At 47.1% G+C, this 13,041-nt stretch overlaps 3 non-coding genes across 3 annotated transcripts; 2 read left to right on the top strand and 1 right to left on the bottom strand.

Annotated features, from left to right (window-relative positions):
• The first annotated feature begins 815 nt into the window (after window positions 1-815).
• On the top strand, window positions 816-904 carry trnar-ucg (transfer RNA arginine (anticodon UCG)). Its single transcript is given in 2 exon segments — window positions 816-852; window positions 869-904. It is a non-coding gene; the product is annotated as a tRNA-Arg (tRNA).
• A 1,555-nt stretch (window positions 905-2,459) lies between these two features.
• On the top strand, window positions 2,460-2,531 carry trnaw-cca (transfer RNA tryptophan (anticodon CCA)). Its single transcript has one exon. It is a non-coding gene; the product is annotated as a tRNA-Trp (tRNA).
• A 3,217-nt stretch (window positions 2,532-5,748) lies between these two features.
• trnam-cau (transfer RNA methionine (anticodon CAU)) lies at window positions 5,749-5,820 on the bottom strand. Its single transcript has one exon. It is a non-coding gene; the product is annotated as a tRNA-Met (tRNA).
• Between the last annotated feature and the right edge of the window lie 7,221 nt (window positions 5,821-13,041).

Here is a 13,041-nt window from a genome sequence, read left to right on the forward strand (position 1 = left end):
GGGTCATTCCTGCGATGAACGGTGCCCCGGTGTTTATGTGAGGAGCGGTTGAATCTACCTTACAATTGACCATTGGATTTGGAGAGAAGCCTTGAGAGACTCGAAAATCCCAGTTCCCGAAACGCACAATTCCATTGATTCAATTGTTTGCGGAAGAAAATCAGTTACATTGGAAATATCCTAGAAGTTCATTTTTGCTTTACATGGAACAGCACCGAACTTCCCAGTCCAGATCCAAATTAAAGCAATTCAATCACAGAAACTGGCAGCACAGAAGGAGGCCTGTGCAGACCGAATGGTCACGTGATTACGTGTTCCGCATCTAAAATGATCAGGTGTTCTCCCCGGATCGCGCTCAGAGCACAAGCCTGGAGCAGCTGCTCAAACAGTAAATAAATTATTTTTTGTTACACGTCCTTGGTCGCCAGTCTTTGAGAGATCAGAATTTCTCCATGGTGTCAGGAGTGGGCAGTATGGCACAAGCGCTTCGCCACCTAAACCCGCTGCTGTCATAGAATCAGAGAATCCCTACTGTGCAAATGAAGACCATTCGGCACAACGAGTCTGTACTGACCCTCCGAAAGCTCACGCACCTTCCCTCTACTGGAATATTGGGTCCGATGGATCAACTCTGGCCCCCATTCCAACACCGGAAATCCGTCCCTCCCCTCTCATGAGTGGGGTGCAGGATTGGAGGGTCAGTGCAGACTCGATGGGCCGAATAGCCTCTGCATGTTACTGGTTTCTACGGAAACAGATATGATCACAGTATTTATCCACATGGGATAAACATTGGCTCGCACGTCACTGGCGGTGGCCGCGTGGCCTAATGGATAAGGCGTCAGACTTCGATGAATCGAATGATGATATCAGAAGATTGCAGGTTCGAGTCCTGTCGCGGTCGATTTATACAGAAATCCGGTGGAACTTGCTGACCGCCGAGTTTTCCCTCCTCAGCTCATAGTTCCACCTTTCCATCCAAGCGTTGCAGGGCTTTTTATGGAATATAATTCCTTCTAACAGTGTTTTCATTCAATTCGCTCTCATCCTAGTATTTTGTTTATCCCCTGATGAATCTACAGTATCTGTTTGACTTGGATAAAGTATAGAATAAAATATTATGTGTCAATCGGTTCACTACAATTCTGTGGAGGAAATTCTAATGTCGTCAGGAAGACAGACAGAGTCATAGAGTCATAGATGTTGGCAGCATGGAAAAGGCCCTTCGGCCCAGCATGTCAATGCCGCCCAGTTTCTTTCACTAAGCTAGTCCCACTTGTCCGCATTTGGCCCATATCCCTCTATACCCACCCTGCCCATGTAACTGTCGAACTGATTTTTAAAAGATAAAATGATACCCGCCTCTACCATTGCCTCTGGCAGCCCGTTCCAGATGCTCCTCATTACCTTATTTATGCTCCTCATTATTTCATAGACCTCTTTGACATCATCCATAAGCCTCCTATGCTCCAGGAAAAAAAGCCCCAGCCTATCCAGCCTCTACCTTTCACTCAGACCATCAAGTCCTGGTAGCACCCTTGTAAACCACTTCTGCACTCTTTCTAGTTTAACAATATCCTTCGGAAAATAGGGTGACCAGAACTGAACACAATATTCCATGTGTGGTCTTACCAATGTCTTGTGCAACTTGAGCAAGACGTCCCAACTCTTGTAGTCAACATTTTGAGCTTAAAACCTTGCATTCCGAATGCCTTCTTCACCACCCTATCCACCTGCGACACTACCTTCAAGGAGCTGTGAACCTGTACTCCTAGATCTGTTTGTTCTGTAATTCTCCCCAACTCCCTACTAGTAACTGATTAGGTCAATCCCTGATTTGAGCTACCAAAATACATCACCTCACATTTATCCAAATTAAACTCCATCTGCCATTCATCGGCCCACTGGCCCAAGATGTTTAATAATGAGCTGAATCAACGAGGGTTCAATCCCACGCCAGCCCTCAAACAAAAGTTAAAAATAGCAGCATTTTTACTTCACCTTTGATGCACGATCAATTGCACAAAGACTAAAGTTGTGTACAACTGTGGCTTTATTACAGTCAGATGCGAGGCCTCCTGCTGCAGCTGGCGAAATGGCAGGGCACTGGAGGGCATGCATATTTATACAGTTCACACTGGGCGGAGCCAGCAGGCAGGAGCTACCGGCGAACCTGTAGTGCAGGCCCGACCTTACATTTCCTATTACAGTGGATCACCACAACCCCCATGAGGGGATCAAACAGAGACACAACAGACACGTTACAGACGAGGATGGGATTTGAAGCCACGTGTACAGAGCGCAATGGATTATTGTGTATCCCCTTAACCACGTGGTACAGCTGCTTTACTTCATGGCCCTTTAATATCCCTCAATCGAACTTCTTTGCGTTTCTTTCGCACAGTTGGGTATAAATAAAACATAAATCTATGAGGAGAAACCCGTAATGGTCCGCACTTGGGCTTGTGGCGCAACGGTAGCGCGTCTGACTCCAGATCAGAAGGTTGCGTGTTCAAATCACGTCAAGCTCAGGATGTTTTTCTGCCGCTGGTTCCAGGAATTTCTCTCTGTGGGAATATTCCCGAAATGACTCCGTTCAAAGCCACAATGCTGATAAATGTTTGCGGATAGTTCAGATCGACCCGCTCAGTTTATATTTTTGAGCAGTTTAATCAAACATGCGGAGTCTCGGATAGCTCAGTCAGTAGAGCATGGGACTCTACCTCCCAGTTGGCCGCGTCCATATTATTATCTGAGAATATTGAACCAACTGTGTTAACCATTGTGCTACTGGGCTGTCCAAACAGTTGGTTCAATCTCACTGCTCGTGGGAGAGACTAGAACAACTGGGCAGTTAAAAACAAGGATGTCGCTCTTTTTCGGACGGAGATGAGGAGATTTCTCCCTCTCAGAGAGTTGTGCGACTTTGGAACTCTGCCTCAGAAGGCCGCGGAAGAGGGACATTGATTATTTTTAAGGCGCAGATGGGGAAATTCTTGTTCAGCAAATAAATCAAAGGTTTATCGGGGTTGCATACAACCATTGCATTCAGCCAGTTACCTGGGTGCACAAGCGTGCGGTTTTTTTAAAATGTCGTTTTAATTTCTTCACGTGTTCTCCACTGATATATTCGCTGCAATAATGTCTCTGGGCACAAAGCACGGTAGCACGAGTGGCTAGCACTGTGGCTTCACAGTGTCAGGGTACCAGGTTCGATTCACTGCCTGTGCAGAGTCTGCACCTTCTGCCCGTGTCTGTGTGGGTTTCCTCCGGGTGCTCCGGATTCCTCCCACAGTTCAAAGACGTGCATTAGGTGGATTGGATAAATTGCCCTTCGTGCCCATACGAGACCAGTCTTTATAAATAGAAGCGTCATCCCGGCCCTGGGTCACTGCCCGCCTGGAGTTTGCTCATTCTTCCCATGTGTGCTTGGGTTTCACCCCCGCAACCCAAAGATGTGCAAGGTACGTGGATTGGCCACGCTAAATTGGCCCTTAATTGGAGAAAAATAATAATTGGGTACTCTAAATTTATACAGAACGAAATAAATAAATAGAAACGCCGAGCACAAAGGCAAGGCCGCTCTGGAGATTCTTCATAAAATGCTGCAACAGAAATAGACAATGTTGGATAACTCGGCTGGTCTGGCAGCATCTGTGGAGAGAGAAACAGAGTTACAGTTTCCATTCCAGTCTGACCCTGCTTCCCATTCTCTGGTTCCCGCTCCACAGATGCTGCCAGGTCTGCTGAGATTTTCCAGCTCTGGGCGACTGACATGGACACGGTGGGCGGAATGGCCGCACCCTGTGCTCGAACCATTCTATGATTCTATAATTCTCAGCTGTCCTCGTAATTGAAACCTTCTATGTCTGTATCATTCTGGTGAATCTGCATTGCCGCCGCTACATTAAGGTTCTGAATACATTTTTGGACTCCCCTCATTCCCTCCTCCAGCAGATTTTTGCCGGGTAAATATCCTGATTCCCTAAACTCCTCATTCTCTCGAACAATGAAATGCCGCTTGGCTTTGACACTACCCAATAGACAGAGTGGTTCCGACCTCACGACCCGATCAATGCATCTCAATCGGAACAAGACTGAATTTTCAATTCTCACGCTTCCAACACAACTCGATGCAATCCGGCCTCACAACTTGGACTGGATTGTCACATCAGTGACTGCAGATACTTTGGAAAAATGAGTCCCACTGGGAGAAAGCAGGATGGAAAGTCGACAACGATGGGTTTCAAACCCACGCACGGAGAGCTCAATGGATTAGCAACCCGTCCCCTTAACTACTCGGCCACCTCATCCTGCAAGCGCGTTGGTCAAATCAAAGGTTTATCAGGTACAAATAACCATTGTATTCAGCCAGCTGCGCGGATGCACAAGCGTGCGTCTGTTTTTACTTGAGGAGAAATTCAGAATCCCACACCATGATCAAACGACCTTTAAATACCCTGTCCGTTTCTTCACGTGTTCTGCACTGATATATTCGCTGCAATAACTTCCCGGGAGCTCAAACCTCCTCCAAATTTCAGTCAATGACACCATCCGGGCTCGTCCGCATTTTTGAACCCGGGACCTCTGGCATTTTATCGCAGCTGAGAATCAATGTCAATGTCAGGAGTGGGATTGAACCCTCGTCTCCATAGGAGACTGACACCTGATGTATCCAAACGGTTCGGAGACGATTGGGCCGTGTTGGGGTGCTCTTTCCGAGGGTCAGTGCAGACTGGATGGGCCGAATGGTCTCCTTCTGCACTGGAGGCATTCTATGATTACTTAACCAGGGTGCAAACGGCAGCATCAGGACACAAGGACAAGGTAAGGTCTCAGGCCAGAGCAAGAGTCCCATGTAATGACACACAGAACATCAGAAATAAATACTTTTATTGTGGACTGGTGCCATCTCCTGGCTGACGGGGAGCCGTGCGACACGGACACTTTCATTCATGAGCATTTTAAATTGGAGTGAAATAACATAAACATAGTAAGACGTTGTTTACGAAACAATTTATCAAACTAATGCAAAGCATCAAAAGGACTCAACATTCGGCAGTAAGTGATGGGGGGATACAGGTGAGCATCGATGCCTTCCAAGCAGTTGATCCGGGTACGGTTCCCGGCCATCGCAATAATAATTTGATTGGAGGCGTTTGCGTCTTTTCCTGTGTTTCGAGCTGAGGAAGAGAGCTGGAGAAAGTGAGGTGGCTGGAGGCAGGAATCTTCGCTTGTTCTAAATAGTCTGGTTGGATTGTTCACATCCGTCCGAGTGGCGAAACTGTGATCTCGGTTTCTAAAGTGGTTTATTATTGGATATTGTTATATATGCTTATTGCCCCTCTGTGGGGTATTCCTGGAAGTTATTATATAAACTTTTCACGTTCTCGCTGTTAAAGGATTTGAAAACACTGAAAAACTCCCGGTTCGATCTTTACCAAATGACATGACTGTGTTAACAAAACATAATTCATTCCAGTCAGTGGAGATGTGATATTGGCACCAATAATACTCACACACCACAGCAGATGTTGTCTGTTTTCCTCAGTGAGAGTCAATTGAAGAGCTTCCCTATTTTGTTACTTTGAGCTTCACAGTGATGTAATGCTGTCTGCTTCATTCCTGGCGCAAATGTCCGGATCACACTGGATGCAACACTTTGATACTAATCTACTGAAAAGAAAAGGCGGATGTGCCGCAGGGTGATAGCGTCATTTTTAATTTTGGGGTGACTGAGAATATCAATAGCAGAGGATGGTTTCGATCCATCGACCTCTGGGTTATGGGCCCAGCACGCTTCCGCTGCGCCACTCTGCTTTTCAGATATGCCGTGTTCGCAATTGCTGTTCTGCGGCAGCCACATAACTATTTTTTTCTTAAACGAGAACCACGTGTTGTGAAGCTCACCTTGGCTGGACAATAACACGGAACATCAGCACGGCTGTGACAGACAGAGAAAGACACACAGTAAAGCAGGAAGAGACTATCAGGACACACACACAATGACACACAGAAAAGGTGCCGAGCAAACCAGCAAGATACTGAGATGGAAAAACTGGTTATTTAGCAAAAAGGGATTTTCTGTTCCACAAAGATAGGCAATTAAATGTTTTTCCTGCTGTGCAACTGTGCTCTCTGCTGTGTAACTGAGCTCTCTGCTGTGTAACTGTGCTCTCTGCTGTCTGCTGTGTAACTGAGCTCTCTGCTGTGTAACTGAGCTCTCTGCTGTGTAACTGTGCTCTCTGCTGTGTAACTGAGCTCTCTGCTGTGTAACTGAGCTCTCTGCTGTTTAACTGTTCTCTCTGCTGTGTAACTGTTCTCTCTGTTGGAACCGTGACTCTGCCGGGGACAGATCTTCACTGTGGTTGTGCTAATCATTCCCTGTTGTGTAAATGTGTTCCCAGTTGTGGAAATATGATCCGTCTGCAGCAGAACCTTTCTGCGCCATTACTGAGATGAAATTTCAATTCCAGATTAATTAAATCTTGTCACGAAAGATTAGTTCAGGCCTCTGGATTCCAGTCCAGGAACATAACCTTGTGTTCCTGTTATCAAATCAGTTCGTTCAGCTCAACACTCTCAGATTACAATATGGAAGCGCCCAACGTGGGTCTGGAACCCACGACCCTGGGATTAAGAGTCCCATGCATGAGGGCAGCACGGTACCATTGTGGATAGCACAATTGCTTCACAGCTCCAGGATCCCAGGTTCGATTCCGGCTTGGGTCACTGTCTGTGCGGAGTCTGCACATCCTATCCGTGTGTGCGTGGGTTTCAAAGAACAAAGAACAAAGAAATGTACAGCACAGGAACAGGCCCTTCGGCCCTCCAAGCCCGTGCCGACCATACTGCCCGACTAAACTACAATCTTCTACACTTCCTGGGTCCGTATCCTTCTATTCCCATCCTATTCATATATTTGTCAAGATGCCCCTTAAATGTCCCTATCGTCCCTGCCTCCACTACCTCCTCCGGTAGTGAGTTCCAGGCACCCACTACCCTCTGCGTAAAAAACTTGCCTCGTACATCTACTCTAAACTTTGCCCCTCTCACCTTAAACCTATGCCCCCTAGTAATTGACCCCTCTACCCTGGGGAAAAGCCTCTGACTATCCACTCTGTCTATGCCCCTCATAATTTTGTATACCTCTATCAGGTCGCCCCTCAACCTCCTTCGTTCCAGTGAGAACAAACCGAGTTTATTCAATCGCTCCTCATAGCTTATGCCCTCCATACCAGGCAACATTCTGGTAAATCTCTTCTGCACCCTCTCTAAAGCCTCCACATCCTTCTGGTAGTGTGGCGACCAGAATTGAACACTATACTCCATGTGTGGCCTAACTAAGGTTCTATACAGCTGCAACATGACTTGCCAATTCTTATACTCAATGCCCCGGCCAATGAAGGCAAGCATGCCGTATGCCTTCTTGACTACCTTCTCCACCTGTGTAGCCCCTTTCAGTGATCTGTGGACCTGTACTCCTAGATCTCTTTGACTTTCAATACTCTTGAGGGTTCTACCATTCACTGTATATTCCCTACCTGCATTAGCCCTTCCAAAATGCATTACCTCACATTTGTCCAGGTTAAACTCCATCTGCCATCTCTCCGCCCAAGTCTCCAGACAATCTAAATCCTGCTGCATCCTCAGACAGTCCTCATCGCTATCCGCAATTCCACCAACCTTTGTGTCGTCTGCAAACTTACTAATCAGACCAGTTACATTTTCCTCCAAATCATTTATATATACTACAAAGAGCAAAGGTCCCAGCACTGATCCCTGTGGAACACCACTGGTCACAGCCCTCCAATTAGAAAAGCATCCCTCCATTGCTACCCTCTGCCTTCTATGGCCTAGCCAGTTCTGTATCCACCTTGCCAGTTCACCCCTGATCCCGTGTGACTTCACCTTTTGTACTAGTCTACCATGAGGGACCTTGTCAAAGGCCTTACTGAAGTCCATATAGACAACATCTACTGCCCTACCTGCATCAATCATCTTAGTGACCTCCTCGAAAAACTCTATCAAGTTAGTGAGACACGACCTCCCCTTCACAAAACCGTGCTGCCTCTCACTAATACGTCCATTTGCTTCCAAATGGGAGTAGATCCTGTCTCGAAGAATTCTCTCCAGTAATTTCCCTACCACTGAAGTAAGGCTCACCGGCCTGTAGTTCCCGGGATTATCCCTGCCACCCTTCTTAAACAGAGGAACAACATTGGCTATTCTCCAGTCCTCCGGGACATCCCCTGAAGACAGCGAGGATCCAAAGATTTCTGTCAAGGCCTCAGCAATTTCCTCTCCAGCCTCCTTCAGTATTCTGGGGTAGATCCCATCCGGCCCTGGGGACTTATCTACCTTAATATTTTTTAAGACACCCAACACCTCGTCTTTTTGGATCACAATGTGACCCAGGCTATCTACACCCCCTTCTCCAGACTCAACATCTACCAATTCCTTCTCTTTGGTGAATACTGATGCAAAGTATTCATTTAGTACCTCGCCCATTTCCTCTGGCTCCCCACACAGATTTCCTTGCCTATCCTTCAGTGGGCCAACCCTTTCCCTGGCTACCCTCTTGCTTTTTATGTAAGTGTAAAAAGCCTTGGGATTTTCCTTAACCCTATTTGCCAATGACTTTTCATGACCCCTTCTAGCCCTCCTGACTCCCTGCTTAAGTTCCTTCCTACTTTCCTTATATGCCACACAGGCTTCGTCTGTTCCCAGCCTTTTAGCCCTGACAAATGCCTCCTTTTTCTTTTTGACGAGGCCTACAATATCATTCGTCATCCAAGGTTCCCGAAAATTGCCGTATTTGTCTTTCTTCCTCACAGGAACATGCCTGTCCTGTATTCCTATCAACTGACACTTGAAAGCCTCCCACATGTCAGATGTTGATTTGCCCTCAAACATCCGCCCCCAATCTATGCTCTTCAGTTCCCGCCTAATATTGTTATAATTAGCCTTCCCCCAATTTAGCACATTCATCCTCGGACCACTCTTATCCTTGTCCACCAGTACTTTAAAACTTACTGAATTGTGGTCACTGTTACCGAAATGCTCCCCTACTGAAACATCTACCACCTGGCCGGGCTCATTCCCCAATACCAGGTCCAGTACCGCCTCTTCCCTAGTTGGACTGTTTACATATTGTTTTAAGAAGCCCTCCTGGATGCTCCTTACAAACTCTGCCCCGTCTAAGCCCCTGGCACTAAGTGAGTCCCAGTCAATATTGGGGAAGTTGAAGTCTCCCATCACCACAACCCTGTTGTTTTTACTCTTTTCCAAAATCTGTCTACCTATCTGCTCCTCTATCTCCCGCTGGCTGTTGGGAGGCCTGTAGTATAGCCCCAACATTGTGACTGCACCCTTCTTATTCCTGATCTCTACCCATATAGCCTCACTGCCCTCTGAGGTGTCCTCTCGCTGTATAGCTGTGATACTCTCCTGAACAAGTAGCGCAACTCCGCCTCCCCTTTTACATCCCCCTCTATCCCGCCTGAAACATCTAAAACCTGGAACGTTTAGCTGCCAATCCTGCCCTTCCCTCAACCAGGTCTCTGTAATGGCAACAACATCATAGTTCCAAGTAGTAATCCAAGCTCTAAGTTCATCTGCCTTACCCGTAATGCTCCTTGCATTAAAACATATGCACTTCAGGCCACCAGACCCGCTGTGTTCAGCAACTTCTCCCCGTCTGCTCTGCCTCAGAGCCACACTGTCCATATTCCCTAGTTCTCCCTCAACGCTCTCACCTTCTGACCTATTGCTCCCGTGCCCACCCCCCTGCCATACTAGTTTAAACCCTCCCGTGTGACACTAGCAAATCTCGCGGCCAGGATATTTATGCCTCTCCGGTTTAGATGCAACCCGTCCATTTTATACAGGTCACACCTGCCCCGGAAGAGCTCCCAGTGGTCCAGATAACCGAAACCCTCCCTCCTACACCAGCTGTTTAGCCACGTGTTTGTCTGCTCTATCTTCCTATTTCTAGCCTCACTGGCACGTGGCACAGGGAGTAATCCCGAGATTACAACCCTCGAGGTCCTGTCTTTTAACTTTCTGCCTAGCTCCCTGAACTCCTGCTGCAGGACCTCATGCCTCTTCCTGCCTATGTCGTTAGTACCAATATGTACAACGACCTCTACCTGTTTGCCCTCCCCCTTCAGGATTCCCTCTACCCGTTCGGAGACATCCTGGACCCTGGCACCAGGGAGGCAACATACCATCCTGGAGTCTCTTTCACGTCCACAGAAGCGCCTATCTGTTCCCCTGACTATAGAGTCCCCTATAACTATTACTCTTCTGCGCTTTGACCCTCCCTTCTGAACATCAGAGCCAGCCGTGGTGCCACTGCTCTGGCTGCTGCTGTTTTCCCCTGATAGGCTATCCCCCCCGACAGTATCCAAAGGGGTATATCTGTTCGAGAGGGGGACAACCACAGGGGATTCCTGCACTGACTGCCTGCCCTTTCTGGTGGTCACCCATTTCTCTGCCTGCACCTTGGGTGTGACCACACTTACATAACTGCGATCTATGACGCTTTCCGCCACCTGCATGCTCCTAAGTGCATCCAATTGCTGCTCCAACCGAACCATGCGGTCTGTGAGGAGCTGCAGTTGGGTGCACTTTCTGCAGATGAAGCCATCCAGGACGCTGGAAGCCTCCCGGACCTGCCACATCTCACAGTCAGAGCACAGCACCCCTCTAACTGACATTGCGTCAATTAATTAAAATTAAAATTTGTCTTTTTTTTTTAATAAATACTTTTTTTTTTAAAATTACAAAGTTACTGTCAACTATCTGTTTCCTAGCACTAGATTTCTAATAGAAATGCGATAGCTGACTATAATATCCTCCGATCTCTGGCTTAGATATCCTCTAAATTATAATTAAGTTATTATGTTTAATTAGTTCCCAAATAGTCAAAAAAATTTAGGTTAGAATCCCAACCAGCCACTCAGGTCACAGCTTTTCTGTCCCCCCCGACACACACAATTTGAAAAAAGGTATAAAAGTAAAAATCACTTGCTTACCTTCTGAGATGTTCTCAGGTTCTCTCGCTGACAGAGACTGCTCCTCCACCTCCAATCCTTGGCCTGCACAATGCTAATAATATATAATATAATATGGCACTTACCTTACACCAATGGGTCTTATTATTAGGTTAGAGGAGGAGGGTGGGTGGGAGACACTACACGTGTAGTGTCTCGGGTTTCCTCTCCACCAGAATTTATTGGGGGGGGGGGACTTGCCAGAGGTCGAACTTCCGGTTCCCGCCGAAATCCAATGGGCTGCTCCTGTAAAGGTAAGTGCTTTTAAACTAACTACTCACCTCCCAGAAGGCCCCTGCGCACCGCTGCCGCCGAAATCCAATGGGCTGCTCCTGTAAAGGTAAGTGCTTTTAAACTCACTACTCACCTCCAAGAAGGCCCCTGCGCACCGCTGCCGCCGAAATCCAATCTTTCCTCCGGGTGCTCCGGTTTCCTCCCACAGTCCAATGATGTGCAGGTTAGGTGGATTGGCCATGGTAATTGCCCTTAGTCTCCAAAATTGCCCTTAGTGTTGGGTGGGGTTACTGGGTTATGGGAATAGGGTGGAGGTGTTGACCTTGGGTAGGGTGCTCTTTCCTAGAGCCGGTACAGACTCGATGCAATTCTATGATAATCTATGATGCTCTACCGACTAAACTAGCCGGGCTGATGTCCAAAATACCATTAACCCTCTTCCTGAGGATATTAGAATTTGCTAAGTAGCGAACTTTGTGTCAAACCGTTGACTAAAAATCGATTAATTCTTCAGTCACAGTCGTTGGGAGCAGGGCTCGAACCTGCTGGGGAAGTGCAACACCTTAACCACTCGACCGTCGCAGCCCGGTTCAATAGGTCATTCATTAAACATTATAAAACCGGCCTGGAATCACTCCAGGAAGTTCTTGCATTCCTGCAATGAACGGTGCCCCGGTGTTGATGTGAGGAGCGGTTGAATCTACCTTAAAATGACCAATGGATTTGGAGAGAAGCCTTGAGAGACTCGAAAATCCCAGCTCCCGAAACGCACAATTTCACTGATTCAATTGTTTGCGGAAGAAAAACAGTTACATTGGAAATATCCTCGAAGTTCATTTTTGCTTTACATGGAACAGCACCGAACGTCCCAGTCTAGATCCAAATTAAAGCATGAGTGGGGTGCAGGATTGGAGGGTCGGTGCAGAGTCGATGGGCCGAATGGCCTCCTTCTGCATTGTACTGGTTTCTAGGGAAACAGAGAGAATCACAGTATTTATTCACATGCGATAAACATCGGCTCGTATGTCCCATGCGGTGGTCGCGTGGCCTAATGGCTAAGGAGTCTGATTTCGGTGAACATAATGAAAATACCAGAAGATTGGAAGCTCGAGTCCCACCGCGATCGTTTGATATAGAAATCCGGTGGAGCTTGCTGTCAGCCGAGTTTTCCTTTCTCCGCTCAAAGTTTCACCTTCCCATCCAAACGTTGCAGGGCTCTTTTTGGAATATAATTTTTGGGAACATTGTTCATTCAATTCGCTCTCATCCTAGTATTTTGTTTATCCCCTGATGAATCCACAGTACCTGTTTGACTTGGATAAAATATAGAATAAAATATTATGTATCAAACGGTTCAATAGAATTCTGTGGAGGAAATTCGAATATCATCAGGAAGACAGACAGAGTCAAAGAGTAGTGGATGTTGGCAGCATGGAAACAGCCCTTCGTCCCAGCTTGTCAATGCCGCCCAGTTTCTATCACTAAGCTAGTCCCACTTGCCCGCATTTGGCCCATATCCATCTACGCCCACCCTGCCCATGTAACTGTCTAACTGATTTTTAAAATCAAAATGATACCCGCCACTACCACTGCCTCTGGCAGCCCGTTCAGATGCTCCTCATTACCTTATTTATGTTCCTCATTATTTCATAGACCTCTATGACATCACCCATAAGCCTCCTACGCTCCAGGAAAAAAAAGTCCCAGCCTATCCAGCCTCTACTTTTCACTCACACCATCAAGTCCTGGT

The sequence above is a fragment of the Scyliorhinus torazame genome, chromosome 24 (assembly GCF_047496885.1).
Source record: "Scyliorhinus torazame isolate Kashiwa2021f chromosome 24, sScyTor2.1, whole genome shotgun sequence".
Classification (NCBI taxonomy): domain Eukaryota; kingdom Metazoa; phylum Chordata; class Chondrichthyes; order Carcharhiniformes; family Scyliorhinidae; genus Scyliorhinus; species Scyliorhinus torazame.